Below are 13,957 nucleotides of genomic sequence, written 5' to 3' on the forward strand. Positions count from 1 at the left end.
TGCCACACCCGGGTACGTTTTAATTCAACTGAATTAAGATTATGCAAAATTTACAATTCAATTTATTTTAAAAATAGATTGTGTGTGTGTGTGTGTATGTGTGTGTGTGTGTGTGTGTGTGTGTGTGTGTGTGTGTCTGCAGGTGCTCAGGGAAGCCAGGGTATCAATCTCCTGAAGCTGGAGTTACAGACAGTATTGAACCATGTGATGTGGGTGCTAGGAACCAGCAAGTACTCTTAACCATTGAGCCATGTCTCCAGTCCATAATTCACTTTCTAGTTGTATTAGTATCATTCTAAGGGCTTTGCAGCCAGTGTGGCTAGTGCCTAATCTATTGGGCAGCACAGAAGCAGGACACTCCCTCAGCATTGCTCTGGTCCTGACTGTCACAATTTCAAATTTTGAAAACAAATCTCATTCCATATACTGATCCTGGGAATAGCTGCATATGTACACATATATGCACACATAGACACACATACTCATATATACATGCATTCCTACACATGCATGTATATGCATACACATACATATACACATATATGTATGTATTCTTACACATTCATACATACATGTATATATCCACAGAAACATACAAAGAGATACATACATACACATGTATACCCACACAAACATAAACACATACATGTGTGTTCATAAACATGCATTCATACATACACACATATGCATGTATTCTATTGGTTCTGCTTTTTCAGGGAACCCTGACAGCCCCACCGATGGTTATTGAGGTGAAGGGGATCCAAGTAGCCTTTAGACTTACTTGTAATTACTAGGGTAACTAGGTTTTGTGGGAACTAAGACTCTTGGGAAATTGAAAGGTGTTGTAGTGCGGCGTGGCATGGCACTGAGGGGGCTCATCTACAGCCTTGCTTAAGAAGGGGGTAGGGAGCAGAGCAGAGCTGTCAGCCCCTGCTTTTCCTAGATCATCTTTCTGCTTAAACAACAACAACAATGACAATCTACGGAGATAAATTGTACTGTTTCATTTAAAGAAAGCTTCCATTGTCTACAAAGCAAAGGGAAAGTGTGGGCCTCCCAAGACTGTATGAAGAGCTCTCCACCGGCCTCTCGTCTTCTCCAAGATGTTTGGACAGGGCCCCTCCCCACTGAAGACTGTGATTAGAAGCAAGCAACAATTTGCATTTAAATTTTCCAAAAGAGCACCCATGTGGAGTTTCCGGAACTTTCAAAACTTGCTCCAGACTTTTGTTCAAAGGATGTGGTTCATTTGAAAAACAATGTGTCGGGTGATGATTTTTCTCCTAGGATTCATCCAACTCTTTTGTACTTTTATTCTCAGAAGTGCTGTTTCTTTTCTCTTTTCACACACACACACACAGACACACACACACACACTCACACACATAGACACACATACACAGAAACGCACACAGACATACAGAAACAGACACACAGACACACACACAGTCACACAGAAACAGACACACAGACCACACAGACATACAGACACACACATACAGACACACAGAAACACAGACACTCACACACACACAGATACACAAACACAGACACACACAGAGACACAGAGACATACACACACAGACACTCACACACAGACACACACACAGACACAGACACACAGACACTCACACAGACACACAAACACACATACACAGACACACACAGAGACACAGAGACACACACACAGACACACGCACAAACACATTTTATGGAACACACCGTACTAGTCTATTGCACTAAAGTTTTATGACACTTCTGACCCAAAACAAATGTGAAAACAGGGAAAATATGTTTGACAGTTTCTTCTGATTGGATAATCCTCACACCACAAAGGTCTCCTTAAGAAAATTGACCATCACACTGGTTCCAGAGAGGTTGGATGGCCTTATGACAAGAGCTCACCTTTAATAGGTGTCATGAGAAAGCTTACTGTAGAGAGTGTTACAAATGTTGAACGCTGAGGCCAGCTGGCGCTCAGTGGGTTCGTGTGCTGGCTTCAAAAGTCTGATGGCCTGGGCTTCATCCTAGAACTCATGGCGTGTGCGACAGTGAAGACATCTGTAACCCCAACACACTCCTAAGTGTACATGGGACGTGGAGACATGAGAATTGGCCAGCTCTCTGGCCAGTCAGTCTGGAGTATGCCTGACAGGAAGAGTGGGATGCACCTCAACAAGGTGGAAGCTGAGAGCTGACCCCCAGTAGCTGTTCTGCAACTTTTATAGGAGCCCCGTGTGACAAGTTTACTTCCCCGCCCCCACCCTCTCTCTGACTATAGGTCAAGCTGTAGTTCTCAGCTACTGCTCTAGCACCATGAGTGCCCCATGCCATATGACAATGGCCTAAGCCTCTGTGACTGTAACCCATCTCCTAATTAAATGCCCTTAAAAACAACCTAAAACACAAAAACCAAGAGTTGTCCAGATGTCTCTTCACAGCAACAGAACAGCAGTAAATGAGACAGACCTCTTCTATGGTGTCATGCTCATACCATCAGGACCCAGGTCCACAGCTCCAGAGTAGGCTCAGCAGTGGAAGACTTACCTGCTCTGCAGGTGAGTACAGCCACTAGCCACTCCAGGGCTCAAGGTGAGAGGGCCATATTAACCCTCTCACTGCTGGCAGGGACTCAGAAGCTTTGGGGGAAAGTCTTCCATTTTAAGCTAGGCACTTTCTTCAGGAGGCAAGCTTCTCTGGCAAGATCACACAGATGCATGGAAGTGTTGTGTGCCAGTGTTTTCAGAGCGGTTTGCTAAACATTATTAAAAGCCTTAAAGCCTACATGTCCCTTCACCATTTAATCTCCATCAATTTATTCAAGAGGATTTAAGAACTACTTATACCCACACTCATGAAAACATTCGTTTACTACACAGTCTGAGGCCTCGTTGGCCCATTACTTGGTGACTGAAGGAAAGTGTGTCTCTGTGAGAGAATGCCACCATTAATTTATATCCAGGTTCAAGGCCACGAGCACTGAAAATCATCATCAGAACAGCCAGGGTTTCCTTCTGATGTAGAACACACGTGTGCCTCCCATGCAGATGGAAAAGCACTGGCAAGTTTAGGAGCAGGCATTCCCTGCTACTGCTTATCCCCTTAGGCCTGGGGCAGGCCTGATGTTCTCCACATCAGGGTCAGATAGACGCAGGCTGTGCCATTCAGCTGCATGGCCAGCCTTGCAAGTAACTTTTAGAAAAACATCTTCTGGATTTTTCTCTTTTCTTCAGCATTCTCATTTAATGACAAGCAAGTTATTATTGTCTATTTGGAAATAGTATAAAGTGGTAGGAGACGATATACACTAACACAGGACCTGGAAATGGATGTGTATGCCTCATGGACAAAATGAGTGTGCTTCATGTACTAATTATACAGTTGATTCAATGGGCATTTGATGGGCGATTGTGTAGCTGGTTTCAGAAAAGAACGTTCCCATTTGTTCTCTCTCTCTCTCTCTCTCTCTCTCTCTCTCTCTCTTTCTTTCTTCCTTTCTCTCTCTCTCTCTCTCTCTCTCTCTCTCTTTCTTTCTTCCTTTCCTTCCTCTCTCTCTCTTTCTTTCTTTCTTTCTTTCTTCCTTTCTTTCTTTCTTTCTTTCTTTCTTTCTTTCTTTCTTTCTTTCTTTCTTCCTTTCCTTCTTTCCAAGACAGGACCTCATTGTGTAGCTCGAACTAGAACTTACAGGTTGATCAGAACTCCTAAGGATTCTCATGTTTCTACCTCTTAACCTCCTAACACTGAGGTTACCAGCATGTACCAGCACAAGCCGGGCAGTCTTCCTTTTGCTTCTAAAGTCAGCTATCTTCAGGGCAGGGGTGTGTGTGTGTGTGTGTGTGTGTGTGTGTGTGTGTGTGTGTGTGTCCAGACCTCTTTTAGGCAACAGCTAACTTATATAAGATTTGAACAGATCTGAGCTAGACACTTGAAGAAGGAAAGCTACTGCAGGAAGCTAGCACTGAGCTGGGCCCCAGAGCCAGTGGGCTGGTGAGAACACTCTTATGGTAGGGGACGGGGGGGGGGGTTAGGGGGGAGAGAGAGGGAGAGGGAGAGGTGGGAGAGAGAGGGAGAGAGAGGGAGAGAGAAAAAGAGGAGAGAGAGGGAGAAAGAGGGAGAGAGAAGGAGAAAGAAGGAGAGGGAAAGAAAGTTTTGGGTTTATTGCTTGAAGAAGAAAAAGCAGAATATTTTTAAATTATTTAAAATTGAGAGTTAAAAGATGACTGGTCATAAAAGGACATGACAGTGGGGGGCAAGGCTGTGGGCCAGGGCCTGAGCAGGGCAGAGGAAGATCAGAGGATGCATAGCTGTCATTGAGGATTCAGGAAAAGTTTGCTCCCCTTCATGATGGTACTTAAAGACTTTCTGAAAGCCAGGTTTTGGAGAAAGATAGTTCATAGCACACAAAAATGGCTTTGTAAGGGCTGCCATATTGTAATATTCAGGAGGGGCTAGGACAGAAAAGGATCTAGATGGAGAGCCAGGCTTTATGAAATGGTTCATAAACATCTTCCTGCCCCATGTATCTTATCCTTGGCCAGGGGAGCCTCTCCTTGATGTGGACAGGCAGGCGGCAGTCAGGGCTGGCTCTAGTGGACTGAACAGTCACTACTGGACAGCTGTTTGGCAGCTGTTTCAGCAACAGAAGATGTGACATCGAGGAGGGGACTGGCTTCCTAGTGAACTCCTGCTGGGGTTTGGGGGTATATTATAGAAGAAGCAGAGGCCTTGAGTCCCCTGTCCACCTAGAGTATAGCCAGGTGGCCAGTGAACTGTCTCTGTCTTTACTAAGTCATTCTAAGCACAATTTGGCCCATTACACTCTGCAGACTGCATGTACTGCATGCAACCCCTGAAAGCATGCTGGCTTGATCAGAGAACAGCGTGATTCCGCCAGGAAAGAAAGAAAGAAGGAAAGAAAACGAGTCATCAGCCGTTCTGCACACCTACTGAAGTTACACGAAGATCCGGGCTATAACCCAAGCTGCGTTCTGAGTTGAAAAACATGAGCCAATACATGGGTCTCAGGGTAGACCTGTCCTTTGCTGAGCATTAGCCAAACTGTGATGGGTCTGCATAGCAGCGGTAAGCACTTCATCTTCCACTCCCTGGCTTCGGCCCAGGGCTTGCCCCAGTCTCGAATCCATGATATCATTCATGAGTGTGAGCCTGGCCAAGATGCTGCTCTTTGACCTGAGATACATATTCACACATACCGCGAGCGAACCCAGGGTTTAAGGAGCATGTATGGGACTGAAGAAATGGCTCAGTGTGTGCATGTACATGTACACAGGTACACATGCACGCCCACACGCACACACACACACACACACACACACACGCACGCATGCATGCACGCACACACGCACACACGCACACGTACACACTGCCAACCTTGTCCTTATGGTCTGAAAAATGGAGGATTGTGGTTTCCATTAACAGCTCGCTGTTTCAAAAAATCCATTACTTAACGTCTCATATAATGTACAACAGTGAAGTTGGATAGAGCTCATGTTTACCCGTAAAGCTGAAATAATCATGTGGAAAATTGAAAAAAAAAAACATACCAACTGTCAGCCAAGGGATTCATTCTGGATTTGGGCAATTTGTAGAATAGCTCTGTTTATGGCTCAATGTATTGAAAACGTCTGTCTTACATCCGCAGGCAAGTACGGTGCTGCAAAGGGATGGAAGCACGAGGTTTGGCTGGTGAACACGAGTTACAGGCATCGTGACTCTCAGACTCTAGAGAGAGCTTTAGAGAGACAGCGGGTTCCTGCCCACGGTGTCCAGGCAGCACTCACCTTTATAAGGAGCCATGCCCCCTCAGCCAGGAGCTGGCAGCTGCTGAAGGGTCTGAAGGAGAAAGTTTATCCTGGACAGTCCCAGCAAGTTCAAGAAAATCCCAGAGCTCTGTCACACAGGGCCCCTCACACTGCAGTGGTTAGGGGATGTGGAAGGGCAGGACAGTGCAACTTGGCCAGCTGTGAAGACAGAGGATGAGGGCATGAGCCGTGGCTGTGTGGGGCTTCTAGGAGCTGAAATGAGTAGGAAGCAAGAATGGGTTCCTGCACTGGCAGCCACATCCTCGGAGACAGATGGGCCTTGCAGCCATTTGCAGTCATTTGTTGACTGATGTCATGTAGCCATGCAGAGCAAACCTCTAGCCAGACTCCAGGCTTTGAAAAGTGAGCAAATCACAGTTCCCACGGTAGAAGAGAGGTCCTTTGCTGGGGCACAGTGTTGATACCTTGGTGTGTGTCTGTGTGTGTGTGTGTGTGTGTGTGTGTGTGTGTGTGTGTGCTCTTTGGTGGGGCACAGTGTTGACACCTTGGAATGTGTATATGTGCATGTGCACACATGTATGTGTATGTATGTTTGAGTATGAGAGTAGGTACACACATGCAAAGGTCAGAGACCAACCTTGAATGTAGTTCCTCATCTGTTGCCTGTTTTAAGACACAGGGGGTTTATTTTACTGCTCTCAGTTGGTGTACACTGGGCACTCTTCTTAGGATTCTCCAGTTTCCACCACCACCTTTGCTATAGGAACATTGGGGTTACAGGTCTGTGCTTTCACTGCTAAATTTTACATGGGTTCTGAGGATTTGAACTCTGGTCTTCATGGTTGTCTGGCAAGTACTTTATATGCAGAATTATCTCCCTAGCCCAGCAAACTGATTTTAACTCAGTGATATCCGCACTAAACTTCAAACTTACAGAACAGTAAGGAAGCGATTTGTGTTGCTCTAACCACTGTTTGAAGTGACTCCTTCAGCAGCAGTCAGAAGCTGATACAATGCCACTGTATGACTTTCCGTGAGCCATGTTCATCACCATGGGGATTTATTAAACATTTAAAAGCCAGTCTCAGCATTGTTATTATTTATTTTAATATTTTCACTGTTGGATCTTGCAGCCTAGTTTTCATCTCCTCGTTTCTCTCAGGATAATGCAGGCTGCAGGTTCTCGATGGTGCTGTACGTCTGAGAAAGGATCCTTGGATAACTCTCCAGGAAGACCCTTCTTCAAACCCCAGGGTTTGCTCGCTGCATTCTGGGGCATGTGGGGAAAGACCGATGCTGTGAGCATGGGAACTGGGCCACGTGAGAGAGAGAGAGATGTAAATCCCAGAAACCATTTTTAATGAAACATAAACATTGAGTTAGCATGAGGGCCAGTTTCTGGGTGGCTGGTTTGAACTTCGGCAATAAGGATATAGAGGGGAAAGTCTCCACTTTTAATGATTTCCAGATGTTCTACTAGTCCCAGCTGACACTTTTCATCATTTTTAGTTAATAATTTTGTCAGCGACATTTTGGTGTAATATATCCAAATTGGTGGCAGTGGCTATTAGTGATCAAATAAATTCCAATAAGAGTGTAACTTAGGGGTCACCCCATCATTCTTTACTTAATTAACAACTGGTTATTAGTATAGCAATTGGAATTTTCTATCAGACAATTCTATCTGATGACAACCAATTACTGGACTCATAGAGAAATGTGGTGTTTTATTTTAACAATGGCTACTATCACAGCCAATACTTAGAAAAATCTGAAAATAGAAATGTTGGAAAGTGACTCTCTTGGGTGGACCAGAGCCAGAATAAGGGTTTATCACAAATCACAGTGGACCTGGTCAAAGAATTTCAATTTAATGTCCATCCACACCAATTGGACTAGTCAAGCACTATTCCAAAACACACACACACACACACACACACACACACACACACACACACACACACACACCAAAACTGTGTGTGTGTGTGTGTGTGTGTGTGTGTGCATGCGCACATAATGAACATGCATGCACGCACATGTGCATTCAGGTACCTGCAGAGTCTGAAAAAGTATGTTGATTTCTTTGGAACTGGACTTAAAGGTGTTAGTGAATTGCCTGAACTGGGTGCTGGGAAATGAATCCCAGTTCTCTAGGCTGAGCCATCTTTCCAGCAGAATAGTAAATTTTAAGGAGCACACTTTTGAAAATTAATATAAAGGAAAAACACCAAGCGTTTTCTGGACCACGGTGTGACTACATACATCACACAAAAGGCGGCTGCCTTGGACACAATTTTACACAACGTTACGTATGTAACAGAATCTGAATGAAAATACTTATAACCAATGTGGTTTGAATAGGTTTGTCCCCCCATAGAGTCATGTGTTTCTGTGCTTGGCCATAAGGAGTAGCACTATTAGGAAGTGTGGCTTATTGGGGAGGTGTAGCCTTGTTAGAGGAATTGTGTCACTGTAGAGGTGGGGCTTTGAGGTAATATATATGCTCCAGTCTTCCTAGTTCCGAACAAATCCAGTGTCTCCCTGACTGCCTTCCAATCGATATGTAGACCTCTCAGCTCCTTCTCCAGCACCATGTCTGTCTGCATGCTGCCGTGCTTCCTGCCATGAAGGTAATGGACTGAAGCTCTGAAACTGTAAGCCAGCCCCAGTAAGAGTCATCATGTCTCTTCACAGCAATAGAACCCTAACTAATATAACCATGCTTCTAGTTTCTCTACCCAAAGAGGGGTGAGAACATGACTTTCCTTTCTAGAAGCTTGTCCTGAGAGCTGAGCCCAACCACCATCTTGAATCAAGCAAGTTGGTCACTTCCTGAGGCGGCTACAGCACAGTGGAGCCAATGGGCCTATTGTTTCTTGTCCATTTATAAAGAGCTTGATTTATAACACACTAAGAAAGCATTTCAGCACCGCCCGCAGCTTCCATTGGATGCTGTTATCTGTGTTCACATGCATTAGAATGATGGGATAATTTTAGACTTTGAATCACCAGCGTGCTTGGTTTCAAGGAAATTAGGAGCTTAGGCAACAGGCCCCTTGTGCCACTTAACGAATGAATCATCCACGCTTACTGAAAATTACTAGAACCTCTTTTTGAGTCTTTATATTTTCAATATAACAATAATATGTTATTTGGCCCTGGGTTGTCTTTAATCACTTCCTCTACCACCCACCTAGTAGAGGACCCCGGTAGGGGCATGGTGGAACAGGAAAAGTCCTTTACTAGAACCATTATAAAGAGGAAACAATGTTTGCTCAGACTCCATAGGGCAGACTTTCCCATGCTGTTTCTCTCCTACCTGTCACTCTGAGTCAAACAAAAATGCACCCACAGCAGCTCTCACTAGAATGGAGGCAGTCACAGTGAAAAGGCATTCTCCACTGGAGTGACCAGCAATCACAATAGGGGCTTTATGAAGTCTCTTCCCTCTTATTAGGCACTTTTAAAAAATGTAATCAGGAACCCAAAGGGAGAGATGGTTTGGTCAGCAGAGTGCTTGCCTTGCAAGCTTAGCAACTTGAACTCTGTCTTAAGAAGCCACATTAAAAAAAAAAAAGCCAGGCATGGTAGCATATACTTATAATTCCCAGTATGGAGAGGTAGAGACAGGGGAGTCTCAGGGCTTGCTGGCCAGCCAGCCTAGCCTATTTGTCAAAGTTCTGACCAATGAAAGACCCTGTCTCGAAAGAGAGTACCTGAAGAACACATGATATTGACCTCTTGTGCATACATGTATCCCCCCCACATACACACAGACTTACTGGAGCTTAAACCATTGGCCCATTCTTTCATATTTTCTAGTAAGGCATCGCTATGTAACCAGCCACTCCCTAATATCACATATTCTTGAGTTCTGAACCTGTCTATTTAATCAACAGTGAATGGGAACTGTCAGGGAAAATGTGTACCTTTTTCTAATAACGTAGCATAACTACTATTTATATGGTATTTACATAGTACTAGGTCCGGTAAGTGATCCAGAGACATCTAACGTATGCAGAAGGATGTGTGTAGGTTCGAGGTAAATACTAGGCTATGAAAATGAGTGACACACACAGATGTCCCCATCCATAGTGGACCCTGGGAACCATTCTGCCATGGAGTGGAACAGATCGTGCTCTGCTCTAAGCTAATTGTAAGATGTGTGAAACCGTAGCTTCCCTGTGCTTTCCTTGGATAAATCTATTTTATAAAACAGTTCTCTGCTTTAAGTACAAACGCTGGAATTGAGTGTCTCCTCACCTCACACACCATCCTCTGTCCAACGGAAACCTGGAACTGACAGAGAACAAACTTACTGTAGGGTAAAAAGTCCGAGGCCTCTTTTGGTTTTAAAAACTCACCAAAACACAGCAATTCCTGAGTTTAATATCCCATCATTCCCTGGGCTTTCCTTCATATCGCACCAATCCCTACCCTGAAAAACTGAGCCCTTAAGAAACCCTGCATGAAGTCTACTTTCTGCTCAGTTCTTGGCCGCTTCTTTACTGAGCAGAAGCAGCCATCATTTCAATGAATCTCATGTGAGATTTGCTGAGTAATGTGACTCTGTGCTATTCCTTGGCTTCCGACTATCAGGGTACCTTTTCCTCTGAGTTATGATACTTGTATATGGGAGACCTTTCACCGCAGAGCTGCAGCTCATGCACTGGGGGAACCTTTCCCCTAGAGCTGTAACACTTCCACTTATTCCTGCAGATAAAATACTAGAAGCTATAGATTTACCAATCAGAAACCTATGACCATATGGGATGGTTAAAACCACATCAGAAGAAAATGAGCCCTTCAAGTTTTTGAACACAGTGGACCAATGAAGGATACAACCTCCTCATCTGACTCATATAAATATGGGATATCATGTTTTGTTGTCTGAGACTTGTCCTGGGAAGATACAACATATGTGTGCGTGCATCTACTTGTCCTAGACAGGAGACCCATGTTAGTTCAAAGTAACGATGCTACCAAAGTCCAACTTGATGAATCAATGAATTCTTACTAAGAGCTACTAACAAAGGTGTGGGCAAGGGCTTCCCTACAGGAGCTAAGATGACTCAAAATTAGGTGCATCGTGGAAAAGCACACCCACGAGCTCACCTCATTTAGGTGGTGACTTACAAAGCTGCAACCTTGGCACGCCCTGTGCATCTCGTGGGAGCTAAGCAGGTAGGAGACCCTCCACTTAGTAATTAGGCAGCTCGGGCTCCATCTCCACTGTTTCCGCCTCTGGAACTGTGGGGAAGGTCCTCCCCGAGTCTTGTAAGTTTCAACTTCCTGAGAATCAGGGCATCCTTACCTCCAATCCCTGTCCCTTACTCCTGACCCCTATTTAGCTTCTTTTTTGAGGGGAAGTTTCAATCTAGAGGGAATTGCTATCCAACACAGCTTACCCGAGGAACATGGGTGGAGCCCTCTGACCAGTCATCAGACCTTTACTGAATGCACTGTAGGACCAACAGATGACCAGTTTCTGACTCTGAAGGGCTTCAGTTCATCAGATCCCCCAGTCTGACCAGGCCAATAATATTAAGTTTTTATTCGTTCAGGTGGATTCTGCTTCCTTGAACCAGCTCTGCTCCTGGGACAGTTCTGTGACTAGGCTTAAGATGGCTATCACATCCTAAGACCTGCACTGCCTCTGTGCCTGCTGCCATCAGCTCTGCTCCTGCCGTCAGTGAGGTTACTTAGAACCACAGAGCTTCTTCAACACTTTCTTAGATGTTCTGTAAGCTAATGCGTTATGTGGCGTACTGTACTGTGTGATCTGACAGTTAATGCCACCAGCTGCAGTGATGCACCAACGTGGCTGCGCACTGTCACCAGAGACCAAGGAATTTCTTGATCTTTTAAGGACATCAACTCAGGTGGAGCTGTATCATTGGCTTTGACACTAAAAAGAATTTCAGGACAAGCCAGTGTGAAGGAGAGTTGGCATTTATTAAATAAGACTTGTAGTGTAGATTTTGAGCATGAGTGTCAAGGTTAGATGCATGTGAGGGTACCTGAAGGAAATCTCAGCTGGTTCTTTGTGGGTGGGGGATAGGGGGCACCTGACGGGATTACCAACCAATGAGGTTAAAGACCAGATCACTGGGAGGCAGAAAGGTTGGGTGTGCTTATTGTAAACAAAATAACTCTCTTGTCTGAGATTCCCAGAAAATGACTGGGAGAGAGCCTACCCGAAGTCATACATGATCACACGTTGAGCCCGGATCATTGCTGTATGAAAGAAATCATGACTGCAGGTCAGCAGCCTTCACAGCAAGCATTGTTAACTGTGCTGGAATCCTCACTTACCAGCTGTGGGGTGAGAGGCCCTGAGGTAAGGGGCACTTTCCCTTCCCACATCTCCATACTTTTCTTTGGCTTTCTGCTCTACCTCAATTATTGGTAATTAAGACCGAAATATAAGAAATGTGTGACTACCATGGGCATGCCAATCAAGTAAAATCAGTAGCATTTGGTGGGTTAAAGCCAATAAAATTAACAATAAAATTAATATAATAATTCTTGATAATTTAGAAAGAGCTAAACAAATCTACCCATGTTTCTGAGATGGTGCATTCCAGACACCTAGGAACCACATAACCTGGGAACAACCACAGTGAATGTGACATAGAGTGGACCCCCTGATTTAAGCTCTGTAATGCCAGTATCTGTAATCTCACTGGAAGCTGTGGAATTGGCAAAGCAGACGACATTATTTCCCAGTTCTCAGGAAGCCAATCATCTGAAGCAAGAGAAAGCATCCCTTTGCTAATAGAAATTCTGGCTTCCCCTTCTCAAAGTTAGCATGCAATGGCCTGCCAAGCCCAGATTCTGTGACAGCAGGTGGCATTATGGGATGTGAGGGGTTATGAGAAGGAAGTCCCATCTAGATGATATATAGTGATGTGACACAAGAGTAACCAAACGCAACTCCTGCTCAAGTTCTAAACATTTCTGTCTTCTCCGCCCTCTTTAGACAGTTCAAAAGAAGAGTTCCTGAGAGCAGCCAAGAGCCCGACACTTCGTTCGTTAAGCCTTACTTTTGCACCAGACACTCCACCAGATGTGGTAAGCGTATTATAGGTGTTAATACTCAGTAAACCTGAGAGCCAGGCGCCATTAGCAGCACAATACCCCTCGATTACAAACCAGCATTGGAAGGGCTAAGAGAAGAAAGGGCAGCCACCGCTGAGGAGGCACAGGAATTCAACTCAAGGCTTGTCTGGCTTAGTGCGAGGTTAGCCTGAGGGATGGCAAGAGGAATCCAGTGTCTCCTGTTGAGATCTGTCAAGTTCACCTTTTCAACTGGGTGGGGAGGATATCTAGGGAATGCAAAGCATCCCTACCTCAGGCTTTGCTGAAAAATAAAGTGGGGGAACAGGGGGGTTGGCGCCTGAGAAATGACAGGAAATCTCAGATCTGAGAAACTCCTTAATGAATAAGCTTAGAGATTTGTCCTTGCTGCTTTGAGCCTGGTTGACTTCAAACTCATGATTCTGCTTCAACCCCCTGAGTGTTGGGGTTGCAGCACCTACGTCAAGTTCCTTTAGGACCCAGGGAGTCTGGCTGTCACCTTCTCTACCCTCTGTGTACACACCCAGATCCAGCCTGCCTGAACCCTTTCCATGGTACAGTGGACAAGCTTGCCACTGTACACTGGTGAGACTCCATTCTATAGGCAGCTTCTTCCAACATCATTTGGAAGGTGGAGGGTGATCTTGTGCTAGGGCGGACATCTAAACATCACCTCCTACCTGGTGCCATTCGCACCACTCAGATGATGACTTACTCCTGGGAATAAGTTTATTGGGGTGAACTGAGACTGGGGTGCAATGAGAGGATTAAAATCATAGGAAACAAGTCTCGAGAACATGTTGGGCAGACCAAGAAAAGGATGCAACCACATCACCTGGACACCACAAAGTGGTGAACACCTAGAACTCTGATGCCGACAGTCCTATCAACCTGTCCTCTGACATCCTAACCTCATCAAGGGCAGAACAGACAGATGACCTTCACTGTCTCTGGAGCTTCAGCTGGGCTTGGTTTCCCGATTGTTGGCACGATCCACTCGGCTACCATCTTCCTGTCCACCTGATTGCGCATCCCCATTAGTCCTGCTCAGACCTGCTTCTGTCCTCCTCCCTCGGCCCCCACAGCTAGCTACC

The sequence above is a fragment of the Rattus norvegicus genome, chromosome 17 (genome assembly GCF_036323735.1).
Source record: "Rattus norvegicus strain BN/NHsdMcwi chromosome 17, GRCr8, whole genome shotgun sequence".
Taxonomy (NCBI): Eukaryota; Metazoa; Chordata; class Mammalia; order Rodentia; family Muridae; genus Rattus; species Rattus norvegicus.